Source organism: Peromyscus maniculatus, chromosome 8, assembly GCF_049852395.1.
Source record: "Peromyscus maniculatus bairdii isolate BWxNUB_F1_BW_parent chromosome 8, HU_Pman_BW_mat_3.1, whole genome shotgun sequence".
NCBI lineage: Eukaryota > Metazoa > Chordata > Mammalia > Rodentia > Cricetidae > Peromyscus > Peromyscus maniculatus.
Window position 1 is genome coordinate 2484815 of NC_134859.1, and position 19263 is coordinate 2504077.

The 19263-nt window shown below is 42.7% G+C and overlaps 1 long non-coding RNA gene across 7 annotated transcripts in view; it reads left to right on the forward strand.

The window, feature by feature from the left end:
• The window catches only part of LOC143274520 (uncharacterized), a 331539-nt gene that overhangs the window by 200727 nt on the left and 111549 nt on the right, over positions 1–19263 (forward strand). Inside the window, exon 1 of one of the 7 annotated variants that reach the window (XR_013053153.1) lies at positions 8085–17126. The exons of the other annotated variants lie outside the window; for them this stretch is intronic. This is a non-coding gene — a long non-coding RNA (uncharacterized LOC143274520). Of the gene's footprint in view, positions 1–8084; positions 17127–19263 lie in introns of those variants that run through there. 7 annotated transcript variants of the gene reach the window in all.

A 19263-nucleotide genomic window follows, 5' to 3' on the forward strand; every position in this document is an offset into this window, starting at 1 on the left:
ACTCTGCATGCTTAAGGACAAGCCCGGGAAGTCATTCCAAACTGAACTGGATGCATGGATTTTATTGTTCAGGAACTGAATCATAGGGAGGGGACAAGAGCCAACCCTTCAAAAAAATGTTTTTCCTTGACTACTTCTAGCATAAAGCATGGGATTTGTAAGCTGAAACATGTTTGTGTGTGTAGAGGGAGGTATAGATACATATTTGTGTGTGTGTGTGTGTGTGTGTGTGTGTGTGTGTGTGCGCGCGCGCACGCACGCGCGCGGGAGACTAGAGGTCTGTTCAGGTGTCTTGTCTGTTCAGGTGTCTTCCTCAATCACTCGCCTTATTTTTCATAAAGATTTTAGTTTTAAGTGGTGTGTGTATGTTCCACAAGTGTATGCCATGGGAGTGTCGTGCCCACAGTGGTCAGAGATTGCATTGAACCCTCAGAGCTACAGCTAGAGGTGGCTGTGAGCTGCCTCACATGGGTGCTGGGAACTGAACTCGGGTCTTGTTGAAGAGCGGTAAAGACTCTTAACTACTGACCCGTCTCTAGCCCCAGAGCAGGCATGAGCTGAAGGGTTTTTTTTTTGTTTTGTTTTTGTTTGTTTGTTTGTTTTTGCTAATAGTGGGAAGTCACAGTGTGAAACAAGTGAAACAAAGTAAACAATGACATGAGATGAAGAATAGGAAATCTCAGTTCCAACATTTCTGCAGGAGGCATTGCCCCTGGCTTTGCTGAGGACACAACCTTCTCTGGACACCTTCCTTCATTTGTCGACCCTCAGTTCCCCATGCTCTCATATGTTTTAGATGAGGACCATTTCAGCTCGCTCTTCTTGTTCATCCCCAGTTAACCTCTAGTCTACTTATTTGTTTGTCTGGTTTATGTACACTATTGCCTTTTGCTAGTTGCACCCTCAGTGGGTGAGAAATAAGACTCGTAGAAGGTGGGAAGTCCAAGATATAATTTTCTTCATTCCCATGGAAAATGGTTTGCATTTTACTTTTATAAGTGTCTATTTCCTTATCAGTTTGTAATAAAATTATTAAAGCAGAGAAGTTTAGAATGCCCTTTAGAAACAAATGATAGCTTTCCCCCTCTGTCTTTTGGACAAGATCCATATGTGTGTGTGTGTGTGTACACACACACACACACACACACACACAGTCTTTGTTTTCTCACACTGGCCTCATAAACAGAAAAGGACAAAGACTTTACCATTCTCCTATCCAGAGCAAAGCAGGCTTGTTGTGGATCCATGTTTTCTAGCCACTGATGGGAAGTGAGAGACCATATCTTAACTATCTTCCTTATGTATGGAAAAATTATGATCCATACAAAACTCATTGTCTCGAGTCTGCTCCTCCAGTTTATTGCATATTAGTCTCTGGCCTCTCTTTATATTCAGTTATCTGACAGCACTTTTAGCTGTAAATAACTAGTAGTAATCTAAAATAATTCCTGTTTACCTGTATGCTAAAATTGCTTGCACCAGAGGTCTAGTTCTGTGCAGTGGTGCTTCCCGGCTGTGGAAGAAGCCAGCCTTGTCATCCATTGCAGAATCACTTCAGCTTTTCTGATACATGTATATAGCCTGCCTCTTCTTTTGAGATGCTAGCAATCTGTTTACTTGCCTTACAAATTGTCAGAGTTTCATTCTGTTGCTGTGATAAAAACAGTCTGGCCAAAAGTGACTTTAGGAACCAAGTATTTATTTCATCTTACCCAACACCACTAGCCTAGGGATGGTGATGCCCAAAGTAGGGCTAGGCCCTCCTGCATCAATTAGTGATCAAGACAGCCCTCTGGAGACAAGTGCATGGGAAATGTGATGTAGGCAGTTCCTCAAAGAAGGTTCTCCACTCAGATAGCTTTAGACTATGTTAAGTTGACAGTGTTAACTAGGACCCTCATTAACAAGTAAATTCTCCAGCATGTTTTACTTTGCATCTGCATAATTTTACCTTTTTTTTTTTTAAATTATACTTCAACAATTTTCTCTGTTGCCCAGGACAAGGGCTGTTGTAGAATGGCTTGCAATAAATGTTGTGGCATGAAAGAATAAATGGAACCATGCAGCACTGTGTCATTATTACCCAGTGAGTGCATGTAAACATTAACAAGTTTGAACTCGATTGCTACTAGTTAGTCATTGTCAATGTTAGTGATGACTTGGAATTTATCCAAACTATACCCATTCTGTTTAGAAACATATCATTCAATAAAATTGGCAAAAATGAAGATGCATAAAAACAATGCATGAAAAGCGATCCCACAATGTCTTTACAGAGAAATCTCTATCAATACTCAATTGCTACCCTTTCTGGCCTTTCACATTATCTAGTAATTTAATAAGAAGTATCAGTGTCTCTAAGTGCTTATCCCTCTAGCCACAGAGGTCAAGAAAAAGCAAAAAAGTTCCTGTCCTACAGGAGCTGATGTTTTAATTGTTGGGAAGAGTATAAAACTACAAAAATAAATGGACAAAATTCTAACCCAAGAGAGCATGCGGATGCTACAATGTGTGAGTTGCAAATTTTGTTTAAGTCCTGTCCTGTTTAATAATAGGTTCTATCCACCAAAATCTGTATGGAGTTTGGAGCTTGGACTAGCCGCCCCTCTTCTCCACAACAGGTGCATAAACTTGAAATTTGGATGCTTTGCCATGCCTCTGCCGCCCAGGTGTATCCTCACCCTAGGAAAAGGATGCCTCTGCCGCCCAGGTTTATCCTCACCCTAGGAAAGTACAGAGGATTTTTTTCCTAGTAGGATAGCAAACAAGAAAGGCATTTTCTAAGTTCAGGCTCATCATGGTCCCTTTGATCTGCCCTTCAGGATAGTTTTATGATTTCACACACCCTGTATGGCGTATCCTCCACAAACAACCAGAGCAATCTTATGAAAACATAAAACTCACCACATTATACCCCTGCTTAAGGCCCTTATAAGGCTCTTTATACTTTTTAGGATCAAATAACAACTCTGACATGGTTTTCAAAGCAATTACCTACCATCTTAATATTATTTGCAGCTCTGACTTCACTTACTGAGTTTCCAAAACTACGGTGCCCATCTGTCGTGAGCTCAATGTGAAATGACTGCATAACTCAAGGTCTTGCACATTTTGGTCCCTACTTGACAGTGCTTTTTTAAGACACCATGGAACCTTTAACAGGTAGGGCCTAGCTGGAAGAAGTGGCTTGATGGAGGAGGGCATTTTGAGGGTTGTAACTTAGCTGCATTTCCTGCCAGAATTCTCTCTGCTTCCGGCTGGGCTGTACCTTCTTGAGTTGGCTTTCTGTCGCTGTGCTAAAGCACACTGATAAAGTAAAACTTAGGAGAGGGTTTATTTCATTTTTCACATTGTATTACAGGGAAGTCAGGGCAGGAACTCAAGCAAGAACTTGAAGCAGAAACCATGGAGGAAAACTGCTGGCTTGCATATCACAGACGCATGCTTCTGCAACCTAGGCCGACCTGCCCAGGGAATGGTGCCACCCACAGAAGGATGGGCCCTCCTATGTCAATGAACAATCAAGGCAATCTCACGCAGATGTGCCCACAGGCCAATCTGATCCGGGCCATCCTTCAAGTGAGCCTCTCTTCTCAGGTGGCTCTAGACTGTGTCAGGCTGACAGTTAAAGTGGCCTTGCTGTCACAGTGTCTTTCCTGCTCTGGTGGGCTGTATCCTCTAAATCAGGAGCAAAGCAACCCTCTCCTTTGAGTGGCTTGAGTGGTTTTTGTCACAGAGGTGAGACGATTGGCTGAGGTACCACCCAGGGCTTCCGTGTGAGTTGCTCTTTCTTGCTGGTTTGCTTTCGTGATCTTGTAGAGCCCGTTTCTTCCCTCCACACCACATTTCACTTCCACAGCGTTAGTCGCTGCTCCGCCCTTCCTTATTATTTCATTCCATTTTAATTTATTTGAAAAGGCACTCATCCTCTATGTTTTCTTCTTTTTCCTTTTTTCTATTTGTCTTGTTTCTCTTCATGAAGATATGAAGTTTTGGATGAACAGATCTTGTTCACTGTATATCTTTACTTAATGCCCAGTCTAGAGTGGGTAATCATTGAATAGGTGAATCATATCATATTTTCTCCACCACAGAATAGAGGCCAAATGTGCTGGTTAACTTTATGTGTCAGCTGGGGTGTATCATGGGATGCCTAGAAACCTGGTTAAACATTATTTCAGGGTGTCCCTGGGAGTCTTTCTGGGAGAAATTAGAATGCAAATTGATGGACACTCTAACAAAAATTGACCTCCTTAATGTGAGTGAGCCTGAACAGAACCAAGAGTGAAGAGGAAAAGAATGAAACTCTGTTTTGTTTCACTCTTTGAGCTAGTTCTTTGATCTTTTGAACTTGCTTTTATTGATTCTCAAGCCATCAGCCTCAGCTTGAAATCTACACCATTGATTCTCTAGTTCTCAGGCCATAGAAGTTCTCAGCAGCCTTCCTGGGTCTCCAGTTCTCAGGCCTTGGACCCCTCAGCAGCCTTCCTGGGTCTCAGGCCTTGGACCTCCCAGCAGCCTTCCTGGGTCTCCAGTTTTTAGGGAGAAGCCAGTACCTTACAATAAGCTTCTTGATAACTATGTATCACACACAGTATATACTGTATGTGGTATGTAGTATATATTTGCATATTATATTTATTACATGTGTTTGTATGTTGTGTTTATTACCCTATGTATTACATGAATATACATGATCATTTCTGCTTCTCTGGGGAACTGTGGCTAAACCTACCAGGTTCTCTTTGAGAAACACAGGCTGTTTTTGTACCAGCTATGGTTTGCAGGAGCTGTTGCAAATAGAACTTGGAGAGAGCCCACTCCTTTACAGAGACTCTGGTTCCTGGGGTTGCTAGCTTTCAGCTCTTCTAGCCTGAGTGACACTTCTTCCCTCCCAGTCTAGTCAAAGCTATTGATCTCCAAGTGTGGCTCAGGTTTCACAGTCCCAGCTATAATTAACCACCAGAGCCTTGCAAAGCTTTCCTGAGCTAAGCTGGAGCAAGCAACATTTGTAAACAGTAGTTGAAAGGAAGGTAGAATTGTATGTGCCATCATGTTTTGTGTCAAATGTGTTTTGAGGTTCAAAGGGATTATATTAAAATGAATATCCTAGGGCTCTTTACTGTATCTGCCTTACACACACACACACACACACACACACACACACACACACACACACACACAGAGAGAGAGAGAGAGAGAGAGAGAGAGAGAGAGAGAGAGAGAGAGAGAGAGAGAGAGAGAGAGAGAGAGAGCTTTCGGTAAGTAGGGTGGTGGGCACCTCTCTCTATAAACTAAGGCAGGAATGTTGGAAGAACAAAATAACCATACAGTGAGGTCCATTTCTCATCTGTCAGCTATACGCAGGTAGGGAACTAGAGAGACAATCTACAGAGGCCAGGGCATCCAGCTCTCATGACATTTGCAGGATAGATATGGCCAGGTCTGCCTTCTCAATGAAGGCAAAGTCAAGCTTAGAGTTAGTTCGTTAATCCATCCATCCAAGAACTACTTCTAGTTCTCTGTGTGTGCATGCACATATATGTGCATAAGTGTGTACATGCTTGTGGAAGCTGGAGGTTGACATCAGGTTGGGTGTTTCCCTCAGTTCCTGTTCACCTTATTATTTGAGACAGGGTCTCTCACTGAGCCTGGGGCTCACCAATTCATCCAGACTAACTGGCCAGCAAGGCTGAGGGAACTTTCTGTCTCTGCTTCAATGTTGGGGTTACAGGCATGTATCACCACACCCAGCTTTTATATGGGCTCTGTCTGATAACAAAGTTCATTATGAAGGAGGGGAGGCATTGGGAGCAGAAGGCAAGACAGTCTTTCAAACATTTCTTCTGCAATATCTAAGATGTATGAACAGATTATCAGAGAAGCAATACACTGAATGTTCAGGTATCTCACATTGAGTGAAAGAAATAATTATGAAGACAATTGAAGCTCCTTGTGTGTCTCTTTCTCATTACAACCCCACTCCCATAGGGACTATTCTGTTCTAATGTGAGTGGCCACCATTGTTTTGAGGGGGTTACAGTTAATTTTTCTCTTCTTTGTATACACTTTCATCTTGGAAATATCTGGTCAAAGCGTATTTTTTTTTCCAAGAAAAAAGGTGGTAAAAAGTTACCAACTTTAAAAAACCCAGGAATGGCAGAAGTCCCATTCCTTTGGGAAATTAATAAGCAGTGGCTTTCTTTTTTCCTTGTGGATTCTCTGACCCTAACTTTCCAATTTGTTCCTCTCAATTTCTCCTCATCTAGGCTGGCTGGATAGGAGACCCTTCTGGTCCTCTTGTCTCCTAAAGCAATTGAAGTTCAGTGTTGGTTGATGCCCAGAGCTGGGATGGTCAGGTTCTGGTGGGAATTTGTCCTTGATTATTTGCTACTCTACAGGCACCATGTTCTTTGGGCAGAGACGATCCCCGGTTCAACACAGGCAGCAGGGAAGAAAGTCATTCAAATGCATTTTCAATACAAAACTGAAATGAAGGTGGAAGTTTTCTCTTGCATATTTTATGATGTGTGTCTTAGTCAGCTTTTGTATTTGCAAAGACTAAGGGAATTAATATTTCATATAGGTACAGAGGAAGGAGACGGGAAAGGATGCATTCTCTGCCCCGCTTTGACATCTTCAGGTTGCTCTGCTGTGTCTCAGTGGTGATGGGCATGAGCTGCTTTGGCCTTGGACTCAGCCAGACCTCAGCTTTGGCTCTGTTGTTGATATGCTGGCATACAACGGTTTAAGACCCTCTTCTGAAAAATACCACCCAACAGGATTGCAAGAAAAAGTCGACAGAATTATCTCAGGGTATCGGGTGACAGAAATATCGAGAACCCTTGTGTCCAAATAGTCTCTCAATTTGCTTCTTAGGATGTGAAGGTAGAGCAGATGCATCTGCTGGGAAAAGGTGGGAGAAATGTTTTTCACTTACACAGACTGGTTTAGAAGACAAAAGGAGTCTGAGATTTTAAAGTACCTTTCCTATCTTGGTTTCAATAGAGAATGTTTGTGTGTACTAATGTGAAGATAATCCCAAGACCGCTTTCTCTGCAGAAGATCAGGGGCTCTAAAGGCTAAGGAACCCAGGAAAACAAGGAGATTGTTTTTCAGGGAGTGTACCTGGTTCCTAGAAGCTGTTTTTGCTTAAAAGCATTGACTACTCGATGGGCCCTACAAGGTAGCTAAAATCTGAATGAACACCTAGTATTGCTACCTCATTTTGTTGCTTCCTTTGCTCTAGGTCTGTCATCTGCTCAATTCTATATATAGGCTTCTTAATCATTCCAGGAGTGTCTATATGGAGATTCTTATTTTTGTCCTTCAAGGCTAAAGGCACAAAGAGTAACTGAGGGATCTATTCTAGTTTCGTTTCTGTTACTGTGACAAAATGACCTGACACAAAGCAGCTTAGGGAAGAAAGAAGCTTATTTCAGTTTACATTTCCATCTTGCAGTTATCACTGTGGGGAAGTCAAGGCAGGAACTTCACACAGCTCCTCACATTACAGTCACAGTCACGAGCAGTGAGAATGAACACATGCTCACTTACTTGTTACCCATGCTTAACTTGATTTCTGAACTCCTATATATTTCAGGTTGCCCTACCTAGGAAATGGTACTGCCCACACTGGGTTGAGTCTTCCAACATCAGTGAATTTAATTATGATAATTCCCACAGGCCAATCCAATGTAGATGAATCCTCATATAGTAGTAGGTTTTCCCCTAGGGCCCACAACCTATGTGGTGGTTTAAATAAGAATGCTCCCCCCCCCCCCCCCCCCCGCCCCACCATAGGATCATATATTTGAATGCTTGGTCACTAGGAAGTGGGAGGAACTGTTTGAAAGGATTACAAGGATTAGGAGGTGTGGCCTTGTTGGATGGAAGGAACATGGCAGTGCACACGGTGCTGGAGCAGTAGCTGACAGCTACATCCTAAGGTGGCAGGCAGAGGCGGGAGAGAGAGAGAGAGAGAGAGAGAGAGAGAGAGAGAGAGAGAGAGAGAGAGAGAGAGAGAGAGAGAGAGAGAGAGAGACTGGGCTTTGCATGGGCTTTCTCTCTCAGTCCTTCCATGTTCCTTCCATGATGATAATGGACTCTAAGTCTCTGAAGCTAAGTAAGCCCTCAATTAAATGCTTTATTATTATTTTAGTAAGAGTTGTTGTGTTTATTGTGTCTCTTCACAGCAACAGAACAGTGACTAAGACAGCCTATCCTAGTTTTTTGGGCCATTTTAGTGTTGTCCCAGGTATGGGTTCCATCTCATCTGAGTCAGCCTTAAATCTAGTGTTCGAAAAATGGTTGTTGAGTCCCATAGCATTTGTGCCCCAGTTGCACCAGTCCAGCTTGCATGCAGGCTGCTGTTGTCGGCTGAAGGATTTGCATCTGGGTGGTACTAGTTACTGTTCTCCTCTAGTAGCATGCAAAATACCTTGTAGTACCATGAGCATACTAGGAATGAAGCCTCTAGTTAGGTACCAGCTCAACTTCTCTGTGTTCAATGACATGAATAAGTGGTGTCCTCAGCAATAGGGCCTTATCATTGGGTTATGGAGAGTAACCAGTACTCTTGGCAATAGCCTCTGATGTTTGAGGAGATTTATGGGATGGGCCTCCTTGGCCAATGACTCAACCAAATGGTTTTATTGGTTGCATAAGTTGTCTAGTTGGGGCATTTTCTATCCTATTATATGGTGATACCATTTAAATTCCTTTCACATGTGTGTGTATTTTAGGAAGCTTCTACAGCCATAGGTTTCCATAGGCCTTTTTAAAAAAAGGCCTTTAGTGTTAGTTATCCCTTCCCATATTTCTTCCTTTGCCCTGCCCTCCCATCCCTCTCCCCATTGAATCCCCCTGTTCTCGTTTCCCTTTATAACAATATATTTTACTTTCCCTTCCTTGGAAGTCACTCCCACCCTCAATCTGGTCCCTTTTCAGATACCTAAGCTCTGTGGTTTTTCTGACTGAAACACACTTATCTAAAACTTAAAAGCTACCATCAAAGTATAAGAAAATGTGCAATAGTTGTCTTTCTTGGGGTCTGGGTTATCTTACTCAGAATGATTGTTTCTAGCTCTATCCATTTAAGTGAACTTTTATAGTTTAGTTTTTCATAACAGTTGAATAGCATCCCATTGTGTAAATATACCACATTTTCACTATCCTAATGAATATCTAGACCCTTTACAATTCCTGGCTATTGTGAATAGAGCAGTAATGAACATGGGTGAGCAAATATCTCTGTAGTAAGATGTAGAGCCCTTTGGGTAGATGTCCAAGAGTGGTATAACTAGGTCTTGTAGTGGCTTAATTTTCATCTCTTTGGGAAACCTCCATACTGATTTCCATAGTGGCTATGCCAGTTTATACTCTCACTAGCAATGAATAGGTTTTCCCCTTTCAGTGCATCCTTGACAGCATGTGCTGTAGGCTGTTTTGTTGATCTTGGCAATTCTTACTGGAGTAAGATGACTTCTCAGAGTAGTTTTGGTGTGCATTTCTCTGATGGCTGAGGAAGTTGATCATCTCTTCAAGTGTTTCATTGTGTGCACACTCTCTGCTTAGTTTTGTATGCATTTTGATAATGGGTCATTTGTTTTCTTTATGTTAAGTTTTTTAGTTCTTTTTACATTTGAGATATACAATATTAGATGTATAATTGTTAAATAACTTTTCCTATTTTATAGTCTGCTACTTTGCTCTAATGATGATGTCTTTTGCTATGCAGAAGTTTTAGCTTCATGAGGTCCCATTTATTAATTTCTAGTCTCACTGTCTGCTATCAGTTTCCTGTTCAGAAAGTCCTTTCTTGTGCCAGTGGGTTCGAGCCTATTCTCTTCTTTTCTGTCAGACTCACGGTACCTGGTCTTATGTTGAGGCCCTTGATTCATTTAGAATTGTGTTTTCTTTATGCATACATCTTTTTTTCCTGTCCCAATTCTTTCTCTGTTTAAATCTAAAGCTCATGCCAGTATGCCAAAGAGAACTTGGGGTCACCAGATCCCATTATGTGTTCCTCTTCACACTGTACACATTGATTAAGTCTCCTTTCCGTGCCTTTTACAATTATCAAAAGAGAATCATTCTTGGGCAGGTGGCCTAATCTGGTCTGTTGTGACTCTCAGAGCCAAGTCTTCCTCTAAATCTCTGCTAAAAGGAAGAGATTGTTGGTCAGCAAGGCACTGTGGATCAGAGCCAAGGAGGGCAGGTTGAGCTGGGATTTTGATACCAACCCATCTGACCTCCATGCGCATATTCTCTCTATCACAGCCTTATGCCATATAAATAGACACAATAGACACATGCACATGCATACACACACAACAGTACATGGATATGCACACACACATAGACATAGACACACAAATACATATATACAGACATACAGACACAACAGACACATGTATACATAGACATAGCCACACAAATACATAACATGCAGACACAGAAAGATGAGATAGATACAAAGGCAACAAATAAATGCACATGTACATGTACATATACATGATCCAGACACACAAATGGACACACAAACTATATACACATGTGCATATACACAGACACAAAAATACACAGAGATACAGACACAAACACACACATTTGTTTGTGCAAACCTCTGTTGTATTCTCTTCAGGGTTCCTAGCTTTATGTATTTGAGCTTGGGTAGGATGTGGTCTTCCCGAGAAATGGGTCTTGCTTATTTCTGCATGATCAATGGCTATCCTGGGTCTAGAACTTATAATTCAGTGAATGAATGAACATATTCATTTGTAGCCGGAAGTTTTCCTGTGTCCCACCTGGCCTGCAGCAGCTTATAAAATAATCACTCAGAGGCTTATTAATATTAATTACAAACTGGTCTATGGCTCAGGCTTCTTGCTAGCTAGCTTGTTCATCTTAAATTAAGCCATTTCTATTCATTTATGTTTTGCCATGTGGCTTTGTGGCATTACCTGTGTTCCATTACATCTTGCCCCGCCTGACAGTGCTTAGCATCTCCTCTGCCTCTGCCTCCTCCTTGTCTCTCTGCTTGGATTCCCCACCTGGCTCTATTCTGCCTTGCCATAGGCCATAGCAGCTTCTTTATTAACCAATGGTAGCAACACATATTCACAGGGTACAGAAAGACTACCCCATAGCATTCCTTCTATCAAAAAGTATTTGTTGAGCATCTAATCTGAGCTGACTATGGTTTTAAGAGGTGCTGGAGGCATGTTGTGAGCATGAATCTTTTACCTAGCTTATATTGCTGTGCTAAGTGGTGGGAACATATAGTACATATATTAAAATTACTTTATATGTAAGAAGGCAGTCAACAGAGAATTAAACATGAGAATAATGTGCATTGGGTGAGACAGGTGTGGTCCCAGCTCAAAGAGGGATGATCAAGAAGGCCTCAGTAGGAAAATGCTAATTTGACCAGTCAATGGAAAGAATTATATAGCGTATGGAGACTGGCGTTCTGGTCAGAGGGAACAGCTGTACAAAAGCCCTGAGGCAGGAGCAGGTCTGGCACATCTGAGAGACAGCAAGAGTCAGCAGGTGCAGCGGGGACTGAGTGGACAAAGGCAAATCATGCTAGAGGAGGAGATCTTGGGGTGGGGTAGGGAGGAGACTTTGGTCATGCGAGTCCTTGTAGGTTGTTGTGTGGGCCTAGGGCTTGGAAGATTTTGAGGACAGGCATAACATGCTATTGTGGCTTCATTTTTCCCTGATCATGTTTGCTTCAAGGTGCAGAAAGGACTGCCAGGTAGTGTGACACAGAGGGTAATGAGCAAAAGAAGCAATCATAAATGCATAGCTTCAGGGAGGCAAGGTCAGGTTGCTCTTCCTTCCCCTTTGACTTAAAGAGGCAAGATTTAAAAAATAGCTTTGACTAGAGGGCACCAAAGACGTTTTTTTTTTAAGGTTAGGCTGGCATCTGATAAATGCCAGCTCTTTTGGATGTAAACAAAAAGCCTAGATGAGAGGTGGTTCCCCCCCCCCCCACCACTGTGTCATGTAGCAAAGCTCTGTCTTAGAAGCCCGAGGTTTAATTCCAGCTTTGACCTTCCTCAAAACCTGACCAAAGTCCTGATCTCAGTTTTCTCATTCACAAAGGGAGCTACTGATGTCCCTCACCTTATAATGCCAGGGGAGAAATGAATACTTAACTCAAGTGATCCAGATCTTATTTTGATCCTAGAACTTTACAAAAGGAATACTTTTTAAAGATTGAGCACACTGTTTTATTTCTTTATTTTTGTGCAGCACCACAGACTGAGCCTAGAGCCTCATGCATTTTAAGGCAGGTGTCCTATGTGGAGCTCCTTCCCAGCTTTGCTAAGGAGCCAGATTCTTGACCTTTGTCTCACATGTACTAGTTTGAATATTTAAAGAGAAGAACCTGAGAGGCCAGATTCTTTTTTATTGTTTTTTGAGATAGGACAGGGTCTCATCATGTAGCCCAGGTTGGACTTAAACTCATATCTTCATGCCTCCACCTTCCAACTGCTGGAATTCTAGGTGTGCATCATCATTGATCATAGTTTTTGACAATCTCTCAAGTGTCAACAGAGCCAGTTGGAATCACACTGAACCATCTTTTTTAAAAAAAAATTAGTTAATACTTTTTCATTTATTTTATATACTGACCACAGTTCCCCACCCTCCTTTCCTACCCCGACCCCTGCCTCCCATCTACCCTACTCCCCATCCACTCCCATCTTATATGGAGGAAGTTCTAGAAATGCTAGGAGCTTCTCATATGTGAACTTCGTGTTACCATCATCTTCCCTAATCCTGAACACCTGGTGTGAGAGGTAACTTGAATGATCACATGGCATAGCCCCGAATCATCTTAAAAGGGTCTCAGTGAAGGCTTGTCTACACTGGCTGTGGAAGAGCCTGCGGCTTGGCTGTATTTACTGATGTGGGAAGACATAGTCCACTGTGGGCAGCACCATGCTCTGGGTTGGGTGTCCTGGACTATGTAAGAGTGGAGTAGTCAAGCGGAGCACAGGAGCCAAGCATGCACGCACACGTTCTTTCTCCGCTCTTGACGTGGTGCCGTGTGACTAGTTCCTTTAACCCCTACCACCTTGACTTCCTTGCAGTAATGGTCTGTAATATGAAATTGTGAGCCAAAACTAATGATTTCTCCCCCAGGATGTTTTACCACAGCAACAGAAACGAAGAGTCTGCAGAGATTAATAAACCCCACGTGTTTGTCACATGTCCTCTGCTCAGGTTACCAAGCTTAGAAGGGGTACTTGGTTTAATACTCTGCTGTTCCCATCTATGAATTCTTAATAAACTTTAAAAAAGGATCCCCACGTTTCTGTTGTGAACAGAATAATTTAATCAACTTGGATATGTTAGGAGCCATTACAACAAAATCAGCTGAAAACTGGACTTGTTTTAGACCTGCCCCAGCACTTAGCAGAGTTTGAAGCATGTCTGCATAAAATAACTCTGCAGTTTTTTGCTGCATCAGCCTTGTGAAGGGGATATTTTTATACCTAGTATTTAGATGGGGAAAGAGACTGGAGAGTACTTGAGCAACACACTCAAAAATCACAAAACGAGATAATGGGGGATCTTAGAGCCTTGTTTCTTCAGCAAGTAGGTGGTTCAATGGCTTACAGATTCTCGTGTGCTCCTGTGTTTGGCTCTTCAGGAAATGAGCCTGGGAATTAGCATTTTAAATGTGTTCCATGTGATTAACAAATAATCAAGTAAATTTGGAAAATTCTAGCATGTAGTAATTACCAAACTCATCAGTTCCCACTTTGACTAGAATTTGTTTAAAACAAAAAGTAACAACAAAACTCCAGCTTGGTGTGGATGGGAGGTAGAAGCAGGGAGATGATGGGTTTGAGGCAGCCTGGGCTACATCGTGAGTCCAAGACTAGTCTGAGTTATATAGTGAGACCCTACCTTATAACACCAATGTAGCTCAGTGGAAAAGCACTTGTCTCCCACTTAGATGGCCTGGGTTCAATTCCAAGCACTGCCATCTTCAGAATTGTCCAGAGTGTTATCACCATCCCCAAAGAACAGAAACTTTGAAATTGATTCCACAGAACACTGTTCCTGAAGATGCTCAAAGAACACCCTTCCTCATGATAAAGAAGTACAGTGTACACCTGGCCTGATGGCCTCTGGAGGGTCACTATGTTGACCTGAGAAAGATAACACAGTCAAACCACAAATGTATGATGTTCAGGAGCATTGAGGAGTTGGGGTTGTGACATCTATAGAAGTCTATCTGTCCAGAATCAGAGATGCTGAGATCGCAAGACCCCCAAGCAAGAGTACCACAGAGCCATTATCCGATGCAAGCACACAGAGGTTTTTATTAACAAAACAAGTAAGCCTGGTCCAGTGTCCAGCATCTGACACAGCAGGTGGAGGAGAATGGCCCTGAGCACTCACTTTAAAGGGTTTATATAGGAAAAGTTTACATGCAGCTTGGGATTGGATAAGGGGGATAGGGGTGAGGTAAGCATAAGGTTACAAATTGCTAACAGGATTCAGAGTATCTACAGAGACATAAATTTTTATTCCATATGTCCTGCTTTTGTTGACACATTCAGATTTATTTTTGTAGCCCTACACTTCTCTAAGGTCAACTTCCAGTCAGTTGAGCCCATTACTCCCCATATCCCGTTTTGCCAAGTAGATTCAACTTCCTTTAAGGGGTGGTCCCTCGCATGTTGACCAACAACCAGGAGTATATGTACATTATAAATTGGACTCAATGGGCTATATATTAAAAAAATAGAGGGCATATAGTTAAGGGAGGAATTTGAATAGATCTGAGAAGAGTTAGGAGGAAGAGTGGGATGAATATGATCAAAACAAATTATATGAAATTCTCAAGAAGTTAATGAGAATATATTTAAAATAGAGTCGAGTCTTAAAGCATTATTCTTTAACGTGACTGATGAGTCCCTAGCAATGAATGAACATGGGATGAAGCATTCGGGAATATTCTTGTTGGTAGCTAGATAATGCCTCCAACATAGTTAAAGAAAGTGTGTGTGTGTGTGTGTGTGTGTGTGTGTGTGTGTGTGTGTGTGTGTGTATGCTCATGCACCCACATGTGCTTCCTTCTGAGTGCATGTGGATATGGGGGTGAGTGCTTGTGAGTGGTGTATGTGCTCATGCACACACCTTCTGAGTGCATGTGGTGTGAGTGCACATCCCTATAGAAGTCAACATCAGGTTCTTCTCAATGGCTGTCCAACACACTTTTGGAGACAGGAACTTTCACTGAACTGAGATTTCACTGCTTTAGCTAGAGTGGCTGGCCAGATAGCCCCAGGGACCCTTTTATCTCTTCCTCCCTTCATGTGCCGGCTGGATTTTGTCAACATGACACAAGCTAGCATTAACTGAGAAGGGGAACCCTCACCTGAGAAAGTGCCACCTTAAGATCGACTGTGCAGACAAACCTGTGGGGCACTTTTTAAAATTAATGATTGATGTGGGAGGGCCCAGCCCATGGCACTGACACCCTAGGTGGGTGTTTCTAGATGTTATAAGAAAGCAGGCTGAGAAAGCCATGAGGAATAATTCAGTAACCAGCATGCCTCTATCACCTCTGCTTCAGTTTCTGCCTGCAGGCTCCTGCCTTGAGTTTTTTCCCCTGATTTTTCTTAGTGAGTGTGACCTGAGAATTGTAAGCAGAAATAAACTCTTTTCTCCCCAAATCATTTTTGTTCATGGCATTTTATCATAGCAATAGAAACTCTAACTACGGCATTGGAGCTAGGATTACAGAAAGAAGCCACAGAAATATTAATATTTAATATTAAAATGTAACCTTATATAATATTAATGCCCCCTAATGCATCACCTAGGCAAATATACACCCCCCCACACACACCCCGGACATGCCACATTGCTGTCCACTACTGTTTGTTTAAAATGTATCTTAACATATGTGGTAACAAAGATGAACATGGAAGAACACAATCCTATGTTTATTCTCCATGGCTCTTGGTCTCATGGCCTGAGGCTTGGGGAATAAATATTTTGAAATACAAAAGAAAGTGTTGATGTGCATGGAAGAAGTCATGGGGATTTGGAGAGAGGCTCCAGGTAAAAGCTACAAAAAAGTTTGACTTTGTGGTTTATTTTTATCCAACCTATTGGACTAATTGGCTCTCAGACATGTTTGATTCTAAGTCTGGAACAGACTCAGGCTTGAAAGTCCTGCCTCGGATGGCTGTAAAGATTATCTGATGGAATAAGTCAAAGTATGTTAGCATGTGAATTAACCCATTGTATCTTTCTTCAACCAGTGTTTACTTGTGCTTACCAGTGCTTACTATATGTTAAGGGACAAAACACAGTCAATGAGGCAAGCAAAATCCTTACCAGCATGAAATATAAAATCTAGCAGGGTTGACAAACACAGATTAGTAAATGAGCATGTGGCAAACTGAGAAGATTCTTTCCAGGGCCCCTTGGTGTGCCCATTCCCACCGCCTAACCACTCACACCTCCATCTTTATGCAGAAGCCTGGTGTCACACAATTAGGGCTGCCTAAAACTTTTTGTCCTTTTCCCCAGGGCAGCAATCAGTCATTAACTGATGGCTGTGTGGGACAAGAGATCGTCTCCCTTGCAAAGGCAAGCTGACTCAGAGAAACATTTTTTGCTGTGGGGGTCCCGAAGGGAAGGAGAGGCCCAGACAACATCAGAATCCATCTCTACTCACCTCCTTTCATGCCCTGGTTCACTTCCCTCAGTCCCTTGCAAGCTTTGTCTGAGACAAGTCCCCGAGGGAGCCAGTCACTGCACAAGAATCCCCAGGCTTTCTTGCCAGGGCACCTGGGCAGAGTTAGGAGATAATTCCAGGAGTAATGAGGGCTATAGGGAAGATGCACTGGAGATGTAAGACTAATGATGGCCTGGGAAGAAAGTCTTGTTTTTATTCAGTGTCAAAAACCTTATAGAAGGGGACTGTCAGAGTGAATAGCTGCGTGACAGGAAGGACCTGTCCATGCAGTGGCCCAGAAAGAAGCAAAGTGGAGGCAAGAGCTGTTAGACTGCCTCGGGAGGAAGTGGACTGGACGTGCCGAAGGCCTGGAAGAGAGCAGGATGAGGAGCACATTGGGTGACAGGTGAGTGAAGGATGTCATGGCAGAGAAGCAGCATCAGTGCCCTTCTTGGTCTAGATTGTATTTTAAATGTGATGGGAGAAACTGGAGGGGTGGAGCCTGATTTGGGTTGTAATAAGCTCAGCTGGATGGTGTTTGGGGAACAGACCATGACTCAGAGCCTGGGGAAACAGTAGCTGCTCAATAAGCAGTACTTCTACTGGCAGCTTAGATGTACCACCGCTTTTCAAGCAGTCTCAGGAAAGATCCCGCATCAGGAGCAAAACAGATGTGGCTGCCTCCCTAGGGTCCTGCAGTATAATTCTCTGGCTCACTATCTTCTCCTTCTCACAGCCTGGTAACCTCTCCACTCTCCTGTTAGGACTTTTTATTATTGCTTCATTTATTGAAAAAATTGCAAAGATAACATTTCAAGCACATAGCTATCCCTTTGAAGAGTCCCGTGTTTTTGTACCTCTTATTGAAGGACAGGGCAATGTATTTTAGAAGCTGGACAAGCATAGGCCTCACATAGGACATGTTAGACTATGTGACATCTCAAACCATCCAAATCGATGAGACACAAGACATGGGGTCCCCATGAGCTGCCATTAGTGCCTTTCTTGGTGTTTATGGATTTTCAGGGAATTGGAACATTGAGATAGATGACATCCCAGGCATATCTGGCTGCTGTTGGCAATGCCTCCAATGAGGTCTCTGATCTCAGAAAACTACAGGGCACTGGAATCATTCATTCCAGCCTATCCAATAGTGCTTGCGTGGTCACAGGAGCATTCCTTATGTGTATTGTCCATTATGATTGTCACTAGCCACATGGAACCATTGAGCAGTTGAAATATGACTAGTGCCCATAGTGAACTGAAAGTACTTATATGTGTATGTATGTGTGTGTGTGTGTGTGTGTGTATACACATGCACAAACACACACATACGTGCATATATAAATGTATGTAGTGTATAGGCATATATGTGAATTTTCATATATGGAATTACACATGTATGTGCACATGCAGGTGTATGCCTGTGTGTGGATGGTATGGAGGCCTTATTTATTGAATCAAGGTCTTTCACTTGGACAGACTTCACTGATATGGGTAGTCTAGCCAGCCATCTTGTGCTGTGGATCCCCTGTCCCACCTTTTGAGTGCCAGAATTGCATGTAAGCCACCACATCCACATAGGACTGATATGGGTTCTGAGAGTCTGATCTCTGGTCCTTATTCTGGCTGCATGTATGTCAAGCACAAATACATTAACTACTGAGCCATCTTTCCATCTGCCCAATCCTGAGCTTGGTGTGACTGAGACAGTCAAGATGGCAATTGTGCTGTCAGGAAAGCTGGTTGAAAATGGCGAAGCTGGTAGGGTGTCAGGGATTGGAACTTCAGGAGGAAGCAAGAGAAGGCCAATGACAGTGACCTAGGTTGAGAGTTTGGGGTTTAGAACAGCAACAGGAACAGCATCTATGATCACAAGATGAGCAGCGCCGGCCCTGGCAGATTTAGAGACTTTATGAAGGACACTGCACCCTCATTGATCATTTTGGGAACAGAAAATGGACCTGCTATTTGTGTGACTCCAAATCTCAAGCCACCGCCTTTGCTGTTCCCAGTCACTGTTACTTCCTGTACTAATTACTTTTGTGCATCTGTGACCAAATGCCTAATAACTTTGGGGAGAAGATATTTACTCTTGTTCATGGTTCCAGAGGTATCAGACTTTCATGGTGGGGAGGGTGTGGCAGAGCAGAGCTACTCACATCATAGTGGCCAGAAAGCAGAGAAAAAAGGGGTATAAGAAGTACCCAGGGCAAGATACATTCCAAGGACATCCCTTTTCCCCAGAGTGACCTTCTTCTTCTAGTGGACTCCACCCCACCCCCTTTCACCACATCCCAATAATTCAAGGACATTATAAATCCAACAAGGACTCATCAGGTCGGAGCCCTCAGGATCCTGCCATCTCTGGAAGCTCCCTCACAGACACCCCCAAAGATATTTTCATTAATCTCCTAGGTGCTTTTAAATCTAATCAAGTTGACAGTCAACATTGACCAATTTCTTGTATTTGATGACTTTGCTTTTCCCCCACTTCCCATCCTAACCACTTCCCCAGAGCCGATGAGGGTTAAACTTTGTCA